Here is a 13,168-nt window from a genome sequence, read left to right as displayed (position 1 = left end):
CTTTAGTTTTGATTCTTTTCTTGCCAAAACCAACCAAGAACACAGTTTGCATTCTGATTGGCTAATGCCGCGTCAATCAAGATGTTCGAGAAGAAACAGTCCAAGATCCGTTAGTCGTGACGTCATGCACTCCGGCTCAGCCGAACCTGCTGGCGCCGACGAAAGATCCCGCCTCCTAGCGCAACGCTCATTGGTCAGTTGTCGAGCAGCATCGCGCCCCCGATTGGCTCTCCCGCACGTCTATCAGGGCGGGAAGGCGTTGGAAGATTGGTTGGGTCTCGTGCGGGCCTTTAAACCCAAGGGGTAAGTGTGTGCGAGGGCAAGTGGCAGTTGGCGAGGGAGGGGTTAGAATGGATGGGGGGGAGAAGGGAAGAATGGTCGCTAATAAGTGTCGACCCGAAAGTCGGGATACTGTTGCGGTTTTAGTGACAGAAAGCGAGGAAAGGAGTGGATGAAAAAGGGCCATTGACCGAGACGTAGAGGGGAGGGGGGGTGTGGCATGAAGGATACCCTGGGCGTTAGTTATTTCAAATTACTGTGCATTATTTCCCCTCTTGAGGAAAAGTCCGTGTGAAATGTTGAGGTGGGGGATGAAGAAAAGGCGCCATTTACAGAATTGGGGGGTGGGTTGTACGGGACCTATCATGGCTGCTGGGGTCGCCGCAACTTCGTGTTTTCTGACATAGCCAATGCTTTTTAAAAAAAAATACAACTCGAGTGCGTTTGTGTGAAGGCAGAGTCGGGTAAACCTAGTAAGAAAGCCATGGGTCTGTTATTTAATATTATTTTATTGGTATATTTGTTCAGAGTGCAGCGTTATTTTATTTGCAGTGGGCACTGTACTTTTTTTCGTAGAATTGCACTTCCATGTCGGTAGTGTGTTTGCATCGCAGTGCTTGTTGTCAGCGTGTCTTGCCAAAGCAGAAATCACATATAACAGCTACTGCATTAATGTGTTTTCGTTAATAGGGGACTTAACGGTTACAATGTGTTTATCATAGTGTTCTATCAAGATTGAACATTTTATGGGTTTGATTTTTTTTTAAAAAAAGAAGTCTTATGTAGTGTATTGGAAACTTGATCGCAGGCAATTATTACTGATGACAGAAGTGGAAACAAACTTAGGCTTAATTTCAATAAACATTATGTTGATTTATGAGTTGTAAATCTAAATTCTAATGTTGTATCTTAGAATATTATTGCTTATCTGTGTGACTTTGTTATAGAATTGCCCTTAATTGTTGTCTGAGACTCGTTTGACAAAATAAATAGTAAGTCACTCTTATTTTAATACAGTGTCTTAAAGGCCCATAATGTTTTTGATGCTCCCAAATGTGATGAATTGACTTTGCACACAAGGTAAAGACTTCACTGGGTTCTCAGTCTTGTGCAAGGAGTTCCCTCTTGTGATCTGCAGCAAATTTATTTTCTGATGACCTGAATATGATGGAATGGAAGAGATTAATGAGCCATTTACTAAGCTAGAAAAATTAAACAATGAAATTAATGCACTTTTTGTTAAAACTGCAGCAGTGCCTAAATGGTCATCCGATGATCAACTAGCGCCATTTATGCAGCATTCCTTAATGTTGTAACATGTTTGGAAGTGCATAAAAGCTTTATCAGTGTAGCTCTAAAACCAGTTTGATGCTTGATTTATAACACATTGATGGTTGTTAGCATAGTTGAATATAATAATTATCTACTGTGACACTGGGCTGATAGAAGCAGCCTTTTTCTGATTGTTTTTGTGCCTTCTTGCTGCTGGAAAGTTTTTTTTTAAAAAATCTTTTTTATTCACTTGAGGGATGTGGCTAGCTGCCCAGCATTTATTGGCTGTCCCTGGTCGCCTTTGAACTGAGTGGCTTGCTAAGCCTTTTGAGGGCAGTTGAGTCAACCACATTGCTGTATGTTTGGAGTCACATGGAGGCCAGATCAGACGAAGATGGCAGGTTTTCTTCTCTGAAGGACTTTAGTGAATCAGATGGGTCTTTCTGACAATTGACAATGGTTTCTTGGTCAGTAGCAGATTCTTAATTGCAAGTTATTATTGAATTCAAACTGCATTAGTGCGTGTTTATGACCAGTGGATGAGGTGGAATAGCTTGCCAACATGTGAAGAGAAATAGCTTGGGTTAGAAACCAATGAGTTTAGTGGAATCGAGGATTATGGGAGAAATCACTTGAAAGTGGATATGATAGGGTGACTCAATGGATAGAACTGCTGCCTCTCACTGCCAGGAAGCTGGGTTTGATTCTACCATTGTGTGTCTGTGTGGGTTTCATTTGGTTTCCTGGCATAGTCTAAAGATGTCGAGGTTAGGTGGATTGGCCATGCTAAATTGCCTATAGTGTACAGGAGTGTACAGATCAGGTGGATCACCATGGGAAATGCAGGATGCTAGGATAGGGGAATGGGGTACTGGGTATTGGATGCTCTTCAGAGGGTTGGAGTGGACTCTTTGGGCTGAAAGGCCTCTTTCCACATTCAGGGATTTTTTTTTAAAGACGTGTTCGACAGGCTGCGATTCTATTGAATGATTGCTCAAGCTTGAGGGCTGAATGGTCTACTTCTATTATGAGCTGCTCAAGTTTCTGCATTCAGAACTGAGGAGGTAGATATATTGCATCATAACTGTAATCTTGGAGCTTTATTGAAAGGAGGTCTGTGTGGCCGTTTGCTAAATGGTACATGAATTAATCTTCATCTTGTAGTTTGCGTTCTGCACGTTATTAATTGTTTTCCTTTGTACTGGTTAATCTCTGTACTTGTCATGGGGCTGCTGCTACCCTTGATATTCAAGCAAGGCATTGTCTTTTTTATCAAAAAAACTCTTTTATGTGGAATAATTGAGTGAGATGTGTAACTTCTTAAATCTTTAAGTAATATTAATCTGTTCTTAAGATTTACTTAATAGTGATCTTATTCTGCTCTGAACATTGATTAATGAGCTATTCTTGGCATTATTTATAACTAAAATGATAGGAACATCACTATTTCAAAGAATAGTGAAATTGCAACAATTGTGACTTAATTGTTACATTACCGAACACTGAAAATAAATTAAGATTTGCAATATAATGTAGAGTTCTTGCTGATGGTTGCAAGATATGCAGATCTTACCTGTTTTGTTTTTTTTTTAATTAAGTAAATGACTTTTTTTTTTGTTTAAATAAAACACTTAAATCATGTGTAGCTTTCCAGATTACTTGGTAGGTGAAGACTGTCTAATATAGCAATTCAACACTGAGGCAGTTGAATCCCCACTGGAAAGACAGCCATTTTAAAAATTTTTTGCTAAATACTTGTTTAACCTTTTCTCTTGATGTTTTAGCTATCTTCAAATAAGAATTCCTGCATATCAGTGAGTTCTTAAGTAACTTTGCTATTGTTCCCAGGACAACAGCTGAAGATCCCAACTGGCGTCTTTGACTGGTAACTGCTTTCCAACTGATATTTTAATTTCACTTCCATTTCCTTGCACTAATCCTACATAATGCTTCTGTAACCTTTCCTGTGCTTTGAAATATTTGTGGGCAGTAATAGGAAATCAGCTAGCAATAGTGTGAAAATTGAGTGGATGAGTGTTCATAAATTGAATTGTAGAAACGTCTCAATAAGAAATATTAGTTTTATTTAATTTGGGTTGAATTGTAAAATTGGCATGATTCATCCTATTCCTGTATTAACAGCGCTGCTGTTATTGAGTAGTAATGAAATTATGTATGTACATTTTTTTTTAAAAAATCTACTTGAATCATCAACATAGTTGTAAATTTGTTGATCATGTATTCCAGTCACGCAAGACTGGTGCTCATGAAGACTGCAGAAGTTTCTAATGTTTTATCGGAGCATTAAAAAGTCTAGGAGATAATAGGCCAGATGACTCAAAACTTGGTCAAGTTTTAAGGAGGAACAGAAAAATATAGTGGTGTAAGTACTGCATTCCAGAGTTTTGGGCCACATAATTGAAAATTGAGACTGGAAGAGATTAAAGATAAAGAAAAGATTTGAAACCAAGGGTAAGAATTTTAAATCAAGGTGTTGCTGGATCAAGTCATAGAGATGTACAACATGGAAACAGACCCTTGAGTCCAACCTGTCCATGCCGACCAGATATCCCAATCCAATCCAATCCCACCTGCCAGCACCCGGCCCATATCCCTCCAAACCCTTCCTATTCATATACCCAACCAAATGCTGCTTAAATGTTGCAATTGTACCAGCCTCCACCACATCCTCTGGCAGCTCAGATACAGTCACATAGATGGGTTAACTCAAGGAAGGGTAAGAGAAGCAGGCACCTAGGGCAGGAGTCTTTTGTGAATATACCCATTTCAAACAGGTGTGCTGTTTTGAAAAATGTAGGGGGTGATGGATTCCCAGGGGAACGTAGCATGAACAGCCAAGTTTCTGGTATTGAGACTGGCTCTAATGCAACGAGGGGTACATCAGCTTCCAAGAGATCAATTGTGTTTGGGGATTATGTAGTCAGAGGTACAGACAGACATTTCTGTGGCCAGTTTCCCTGGTGCCAGGTTCAAGGATGTCTCAGAGGGTACAGAATGTTCTCATGGGGGACAGGGGCCAGCAGGAGGTCATTATCCACATTGGAACCAATGACATTGGAAGGGAAGAGGTTGAGACTCTGAAGGGAGATTACAGCGAGTTAGGCAGACATTTAAAAAGGAGTTCCTCAAGGATAGTAATATCTGGATTTCTCCCAGTGCTAAGTGCTAGTGAGGGCAGGAATAGGAGGGTAGAGCAGATGAATCTGTTTTGGGGTAGAAGTGACCTGTACAAGAATACGGATTGCACCTAAATTGGAAGGGTTCTAATATACTGGCAGGGAAATTTGCTAGAACTGCTTGGGAGGATTTAAACTAGTAAGGTGGGAGGGTGGGACCCAGGGAGATAGTGAGGAAAGAGATCAATCTGAGACTGGTATAGTTGAGAACAGAAGTGAGTCAAACAGTCAGGGCAGGCAGGGACAAGGTAGGACTAACAAATTAAACTGCACTTATTTCAATGTAAGGGGCCTAACAGAAGACAGATGAACTCAGGGCATGGTTAGGAACATGGGACTGGGATGTCATAGCAATTATGGAAACATGGCTCTGGGTTGGGCAGGACTGGCAGCTTAATTTTCCAGGATACAAATCCTACAGGAAGGATAAAAAAGGGAGGCAAGAGAGGAGGGGGAGTGGCATTTTTGATAAGGGATAGCATTAGAGCTGTGCTGAGGGAGGGTATTCCTGGAAATACATCCAGGGAAGTTATTTGGGTGGAAATTGAGAAATAAGAAAGGGATGATCACCTTTTATTGGGATTGTGTTATAGACTCTTTCCCCACCCCCACAATAGTCAGAGGGAAATTGAGAAACAAACTTGTAAGGAGATCTCAGCTATCTGTAAGAATAATAGGGTAGCTATGGTAGGGGATTTTAACTTTCCAAACGTAGACTGGAACTGGATCAGTGGTGCTGGAAGAGCACAGCAGTTCAAGCAGCATCCAATGAGCAGCGAAATCCTGGGACTGCCATAGTGTTAAGGGTTTAGATAGAGAGGAATTTCTTAAGTTGTTGTGGTTCTGTTCGCCGAGCTGGAAGTTTTTGTTGCAAACGTTTCGTCCCCTGGCTAGGCGACATCATCAGTGCTTTGGAGCCTCCTGCGAAGCGCAGGATGATGTCGCCTAGCCAGGGGACGAAATGTTTGCAACAAAAACTTCCAGCTCGGCGAACAGAACCACAACAACGAGCACCCGAGCTACAAATCTTCGCACAAACTTTGAAGAATTTCTTAAGTGTTGTACAAGACAAGTTTCTGATTCAGTATGTGGATATACCTACTAGAGAAGGTGCAAAACTTGACCTAATGTTGGGAAATAAGGCAGGGCAGGTGACTGAGGTGTCAGTGGGGGGGAGCACTTTGGGGCCAGCGACCATAATTCTATTCATTTTAAAACCGTGAGGGAAAAGGATATACCAGATCTAAACGTTGGAGTTCTAAATTGGAGAAAGGCCAATTTTTACGGTATTAGGCAAGAACTTTTGAAAGCTGATTGGGGGCAGATGTTCGCAGGTAAAGGGACGGTTGGAAAATGGGAAGCCTTCAGAAATCTGATAACAAGAATCCAGAGAAAGTATATTCCTGTCTGGGTGAAAAGAAGGCTGGTAGGTATAGGGAATGCTGGATGACTAAAGAATTTGAGGGTTTGGTTAAGAAAAAGAAGGAAGCATATGTCAGGTAAAGACAGGATAGATCGAGTGAATCCTTAGAGTATAAAGGAAGTTGGAGTATACTTCAGTGGGAAATCAGGAGGGCAAAACAGGGGCATGAGGTAGCTTTGGCAAATAAAATTAAGGAGAATTGAAAGAGTTTTTACTGTTTTCATGTTGTACATCTCTATGACTCTGACAAAAGGGTAACTAGGGAGAGAATAGGGCCCCTCAAAGATCAGCAAGGCGCCCTTTGTGTGAAGCCACAGAAAATGGGGGAGATACTAAATGAATATTTTGCATCAGTATTTACTGTGGAAAAGGATATGGAAGATGTAGACTGTAGAGAAATAGATGGTGACTCTCTGCAAAATGTCCAGATTACAGAGGAGGAAGTGCTGGATGTCTTGAAATGGTTAAAGGTGGATAAATCCCCAGGACCTGATCAGGTGTACCCGAGAACACTCTGGGAAGGAAGAGAAGTGATTGCTGGGATTCTTGATGAGATATTTTGTATCATCGATAGTCACAGGTGAGGTGCCAGAAGACTGGAGATTGGCAAATGTGGTGCCACTGTTTAAGATGGACGGTAAAGACAAGCCAGGGAACAATAGACCAGTGAGCCTGACCTCGGTGGTGGGCAAGTTGTTGGAGGGAATCCTGAGGGACAGAATGTACATGTATTTGGAAAGGCAAGGACTAATTCGGGATAGTCAACATGGCTTTGTGCATGGGAAATCATGTCTCTCAAACTTGATTGAACTTTTTGAAGAAGTAACAAAGAAGATTGAGGGCAGAGCAGTAGATGTGATCTATATGGACTTCGGTAAGACGTTCGACAAGGTTCTCCATGGGAGACTGGTTAGCAAGGTTAGATCGCATGGAATACAGGGAGAAATAGCCATTTGGATACAGAACTGGCTCAAAGGTAGAAGACAGAGGGTGGTGTGGAGGGTTGTTTTTCAGACTGGAGGCCTGTGACCAGGGAGTGCCACAAGGATTGGTGCTGGGTCCTCTACTTTTTATTTACAGAAATGATTTGGATGCGAGTATAAGAGGTACAGTTAGTAAGTTTGCAGGTGACACCAAAATTGGAAGTGTAGTGGACAGCGAAGAGGGTTACCTCAGATTACTACAGGATCTGGACCACATGGGCCAATGGGCTGAGAAGTGGCAGATGGAGTTTAATTCCGATAAATGCGAGGTGCTGCATTTTGGGAAAACAAATCTTAGCAGGATGTACACACTTCATGATAAGGTCCTAGGGAGTATTGCTGAACAGAGAGACCTTGGAGTGCAGGTTCATAGCTCCTTGAAAGTGGAGTTGCAGGTAGATGGGGTAGTGAAGAAGGTGTTTGGTGTGCTTTCCTTTATTGGTCAGAGTATTGAGTACAGGGGTTGGAAGGTCATGTTGCGGCTGTGCAGGACATTGTTTAGGTCACTGTTGGAATATTGTGTGTAGTTCTGGTCTCCTTCCTATTGGAAGGATGTTGTGAAACTTGAAAGGGTTCAGAAAAGAATTACAAGGTTGTTGCCAGGGTTGGAGGATCTGAGCTACAGGGAGAGGCTGAACACGCTGGGGCTGTTTTCCCTGGAGCTTCAGAGGTTGACGGGTGGCCTTAGAGGTTTACATAATTATGAGGGGCATGGATAGGATAAATAGGCAAAGTCTTTTCCCTGGGATCGCAGAGTCCAGAACTAGAGGGCATAGGTTTAGGGTGAGAGGGGGAAAGATATAAAAGAGACCTAAGGGGCAACTTTTTCACGCAGAGGGTGGTATGTGTATGGAATGAGCTGCCAGATGATGTGGTGAAGGCTGGTACAATTGCAACATCTAAGAGGCATTTGCATGGGTATATGAATAGGAAGGGTTTGGAGGGATATGGGCCGGGTGCTGGACGGTGGGACTAGATTGGGATGGGATATCTGGTTGGCATGGACGGGTTGGACCGAAGGGTCTCTTTCCATGCTGTATGACTCTGACTCTATAACAGGCAAAGCTAAGTAGCAGTTGAGTCTGTCAGGGTTATGTAGGTAGAAGTAATGGTTGTGAGCCTTTGCTACACTTTTTTTGTCTTTGAATGTGTCAGTTTAATACCAATCCCATACTCTTAAGATTGTCTTCTCTAGTTGTAATATGTAGAAATGCTCTGGTTAAATTTTCAAGATAACTAGTAAAGAAACTTTTCTAATGGTTTGTAGCTTTTGAAATGATACAGTAGGATCTCTGCAGTCTTCAGTAGTTAAAGCCCATGAAAATATCAGATTTTATGTAAATTAATCTTGTAGATTTGTATTGACCTATAGTAGCACCTGTTTAAAATCCAATTATTTATTTAATCATAGTAAATCAATGGCATTAATGTGGTGTTCAATATGTCTTAGACTTGCTACAAGAAATACCATTTTGTCGGTTTCTTCTAAGTTGGTGCATTTAAAACATTGATTGTATTGGCGCTACCTCGTGCTCCCACAAGGAGGTTGAACAGTTAATCCACTTTACTAACACCTTCCACCCCAACCTCAAATTTACCTGGACCGTCTCAGACGATTCCCTCCCCTTCCTAGACATTTCCATTTCTATCTCTGGTGGGTGACTGACTCAACACAGACATTTACTACAAGCTGACCCACTCCCACAGCTACCTAGATTACACCTCCTACCCTGCCCCCTGTAAAAACGCCATCCCACATTCACAATTCCTTCGCCTCCGCCGCATCTGCTCCCAGGAGGACCAATTCCACTACCGAACAACCCAAATGGCCTCCTTCAAAGACCACAATTTCCCCTCCATGGTTGACTATGTTCTCCACCACATCTCCTCCACTTCCTGCACCTCCGCCCTTGAACCCCGCCTCTCCAATCGCCACCAGGACAGAACCCCACTGGTCCTCACCTTCCACCCCACCAACCTCCGGATACATCGTATCATCCTCAGTCATTTCCGCCACCTCCAAACAGACCCCACCACCAGGGATATATTTCCCTCTCCACCCCTATCAGCGTTCCGGAGAGACCACTCCCTCTGCGACTCCCTCGTCTGGTCCACACCCCCCACCAACCCAACCTCTACTCCTGGCATCTTCCCCCTGCAACTGCAAGAAGTGCAAAACTTGCGCCCACATCTCCCCCCTCACCTCCCTCCAAGGCCCCAGTGGATCCTTCCATATCCGTTGCAAATTCACCTGCACCTCCACTCACATCATTTACTGTATCCGCTGCACCTGATGTGGTCTCCTCTACATTGGGGAGACAGGTCACCTCCTTGCGGAACGTTTCAGGGAACAACTCTGGGACACCTGGACCAACCAACCCCAACGCCCGTGGATGAACATTTTAACTCCCACTCCACCAAGGGCATGCCGGTCCTTGGCCACCTCCGTTGTCAGACCCTGGCCACACTGCCTGGAGGAAGAGCGTCTCATCTTCTGCCTAGGAATCTTCCAACCACACGGGATGAATGCAGATTTCTCCAGCTTCCTTATTTCCCCCCTCCTCCCCGCCCCACCTTATCTCAGTCCCAATCTCCAGATTCAACACCACCCCCTTGACCTGCAATCATCTTCCCGACCTCTCCGCCCCCACCCGCTGTCCAGCCTCTTACCTCCTTCCACCTATCGTATTCCCAGCACCCCTCCCCCCTACCTTGTATCTCAGCCCACTTAGCACACCAACCTCATTCCTGAAGAAGGGCTTATGCCCAAAATGTTGATTCTCCTGCTCCTCTGATGCTGCCTGGCCTGCTGTTTTTCTAGCACCACATTTTTCAACGCATTTAAAACCTTCTTCTTTTCTGTAACTAATTAATTATCTTAACCTATTCTGTCCTTTTTTTTACAATATCACCAACAATAGTGATTAGAATTCACTGCAGTTTTGACTTTCAAAAATAATTAAAACCGAACATGCAGTAAATATCCGTCTGGTAACATCCCAAAGAGCGATGCAGAGTGAACGTTTTGAGGTCCTGATTATTTTTCAGAACCACGCTGATGAAAGGTCACACAAACAGAAACGTTAACTTTTTTCTTTCTGCTGCCAGAGCTGCTTGTGCCTTTATATATTTTGTTTTTATTTCCAATTTTCTCACATCTGCAAAATTAGAAAATTCTGTTCAAAAATGTCTGACAGAGTATAAGGAGCTTGACTCCTTTCCCAGCCTTATGGGCCATTAAACTTAAATTCAGCTTTATACAAAACGTTTTGAGACTGTTGTACCTAAAGTTTCCTTCAAAAACTATTGTGATTTAGCTTCAAAGATACTCTAGCCAAAATAAATCTAAACAAACGAAAACATTCAGTTTTAGCACTTCAGCATTTTTCTAAACATATTGGCAGCCATTCAGTGCAGTGACTAAGTGACTTTTCTTGTAAGTTTAGATGGTATATCAACATTCGCTCTGGGTAAAGTAACAGCCTTATACTGTTTCCAACTGTTGCCAATCTGCATGATTTATCAATGGGAGTTGCAACTTCTGTCTCTATCCTGCAGCGCTAAAAGTGCAACCTTTCTACTACCTACTTAAACAAAAGCATCAAAATATCACAAATTATTTTGTTTTTGTACAGTTATCATGGACTGAGTATTTATTGTTTTATTGCATGTGAGTATCAATCCAAGTTTTTAGTGTAATTTGGAAACAAAACATTTGTATTAGCTTTTGGCTGGGAATTGTAGGCATAGGTTATTTTCCTTTCCTGAAAATAAAGTAAAAACTGCCAGAATTGTGGATCAAGGTCATGACCTTCTCCAGCTTTCCTGTAAATTAGGGGCAAATGTTTAATGGAGCAACCAGTCATAGAGTGCACACTTAGGGCAGTGAATGTGGTTGCAGACTACTTGGTATTTTTTTTGTCTTATCAGTAACTTGGCTTGAACTTCTGACCTTGCTGTTGAGTGAAACTTTTTTTTACAATCTGCCTCAATTCCAGGCTGGCAACTGGAATAAGTTCCAAAAACTATTTTGAGTCACTTTTTGTAGGCCTTTTGTATTGATACATAGGTTGATATGTAGGAATTAGTAGCAGGAGTAGGCCATAATTGTAGCCTGTCTACTAAACTATATTTTGAAACTTCATTATCTGTTGCTTCTACACTGGGCTGATGCATGCTATTTTGTAATTCATGTATAATGAAAGTTTTTATTTCTGAATTTCTTCCAGTTTTAGTTTGCAGGAGCTATTTCAAAGGTAAAGGCTTAGATTTTAGTACTGAATTTCACTATATGCTTGTGTTCAAAGATTACCAAATTGGGTAATGACTAGTGCAAGATCTAATTCATTTGCTGACTAGTGAATCTTCTGTATGATCTACATAAAATCATGTTGCAGTGACAATCTAAAATAAATTGAAACCTGCAGCGATGTTTGCTGAAATTGTGGAGCTGAATGCTGACAGTAATTAAAAATCTCAAAACGAGAAGGTAGAAATATATTCTGTTTGAAACCTTCCTTTTGGGTAAAGAAACCTTTTTTTTCATCAGTTCATCACTGTGGCAGTTATTGTCTGTTTGGCTAATGTATGGAATTCCTTCATTAGCCCCTCCATATTGGATGTTGGTTTGCTCGCTGAGCTGGAAGGTTCACTTTCAGACATTTCGTCACTATACTAGGTAACATCTTCAGTGACCTGGATGAAGCACTGGTGGTATAGCCTGCTTTCTATTTATTTGGGTTGGTGATGGCATTTCCTGCGGTGACATCATTTCCTGTTCTTTTTCTCAGGAGTGCAAATGAATCTTCCAGCCCAGTGAGCAAACCTACATCCAGAACCTCAACCTGAGGTACAAATCTTCTCAACTCACTAACTGCTCAATATTTAAGATGGTCCTTAACTTTCCTCTTTGACCAAGCTTTTGGCCATTTTTCCCTCTTGTTATTTGCATTGTTCTCAATGCCACTATTTTATTGTACACCTTAATTAAAGTAGTGTGAGCTGTTGCTTTGAATTGATGCAGTCCATGTAGCAAAGCTGTTTCCACAATGCCATTGAATTGTGAAAGTGTGGCAGTATATTTCCAAGATAGATAGTGTTTAACGTGGAATTGTTCTTGAGTACTTGTGCCACTTGTCAAGAGTGTGGTGCTGGAAAAACACAGCAGGTCAGGTGGCATCTGAGGAGCAGGAGAATTGACGTTTCGGTCATCAGCCCTTCATCAGGCTTATGCCTGAAACGTCGAGACTCCTACTCCTCTGTTGCCTGTCCTGCTGTGCTTTTCCAGCACCCCACACTCTTGAGTCTGATCTCCAGCATCTGCAGTCCTCACTTTCTCCTACTTGTACTACTTCTGCTTTTTGAGATGATAACAGGAAATGCTGTCTAAGCTTGGTAATCTGCTTTAGTGTATCTTTTGGAGTGCACTGAAACACAGTTCAGTGGTAGTGAATGTTTGTTTTAAGGTAGTGTTTTGTAAAAGATCTGTGATTGTGGGTGTGTGTGTGTATATATTAAACTTTATTGAGTTTGAATTTTAATATAGCATATGTTGCTTGCTTTTTGTGAGGGGGTGGACATTTTAAAAAGTAGATTCTTTACAGCAGGGTTTGGAGGAGACCTGACTTGGGTCAGAAGCAGTATCGTCTCTTTTCACTAGGTTTTTTCAGAGCAATTAAGAAAATAAATTACCTTGCGATTTTAGTTTGTGCACCTTAACAGGAGTATTTTTGTTAGGATTCTGCAGGTTATTAGAAGCTGAAAGTCTTGAGCTGTGTTTGGAGTATTCATGGAAGATGACTCCCCTTTCCTCTCCTATGAACTGTGAAGAATCCATTAAGTCTAGCTTAAATTATTTCTCTATATCAAATATTATCTGGACTTGAATCACTGAATAGTTTGGGAATTTGTATTTAAGATTTTCTCTTCCAAACCACCTTCTATAGACAGCTGGATTTGGTTTCTTTCTTTTGTGTATTAAACTTCTGCTCTGTCAGACTCTAGTCTCTTATGAC

General features: G+C 41.8%; 1 protein-coding gene across 1 annotated transcript in view; it reads left to right on the top strand.

The window, feature by feature from the left end:
* Positions 1 to 253: 253 nt before the first annotated feature.
* gng7 (guanine nucleotide binding protein (G protein), gamma 7) overlaps positions 254 to 13,168 on the top strand; it is a 173,539-nt gene continuing 160,624 nt past the window's right edge. Inside the window, exon 1 of the mRNA XM_060846087.1 lies at positions 254 to 303. The gene's annotated coding sequence lies outside the window, so the exon portion shown is untranslated. The remainder of the gene's footprint in view (positions 304 to 13,168) is intronic.

Source organism: Hemiscyllium ocellatum, chromosome 28 (genome assembly GCF_020745735.1).
Source record: "Hemiscyllium ocellatum isolate sHemOce1 chromosome 28, sHemOce1.pat.X.cur, whole genome shotgun sequence".
In the NCBI taxonomy this organism is placed as follows: Eukaryota; Metazoa; Chordata; class Chondrichthyes; order Orectolobiformes; family Hemiscylliidae; genus Hemiscyllium; species Hemiscyllium ocellatum.
The sequence above is the reverse complement of the archived record's forward strand: the minus strand, read 5'-3'. Positions and strand labels throughout refer to the sequence as shown.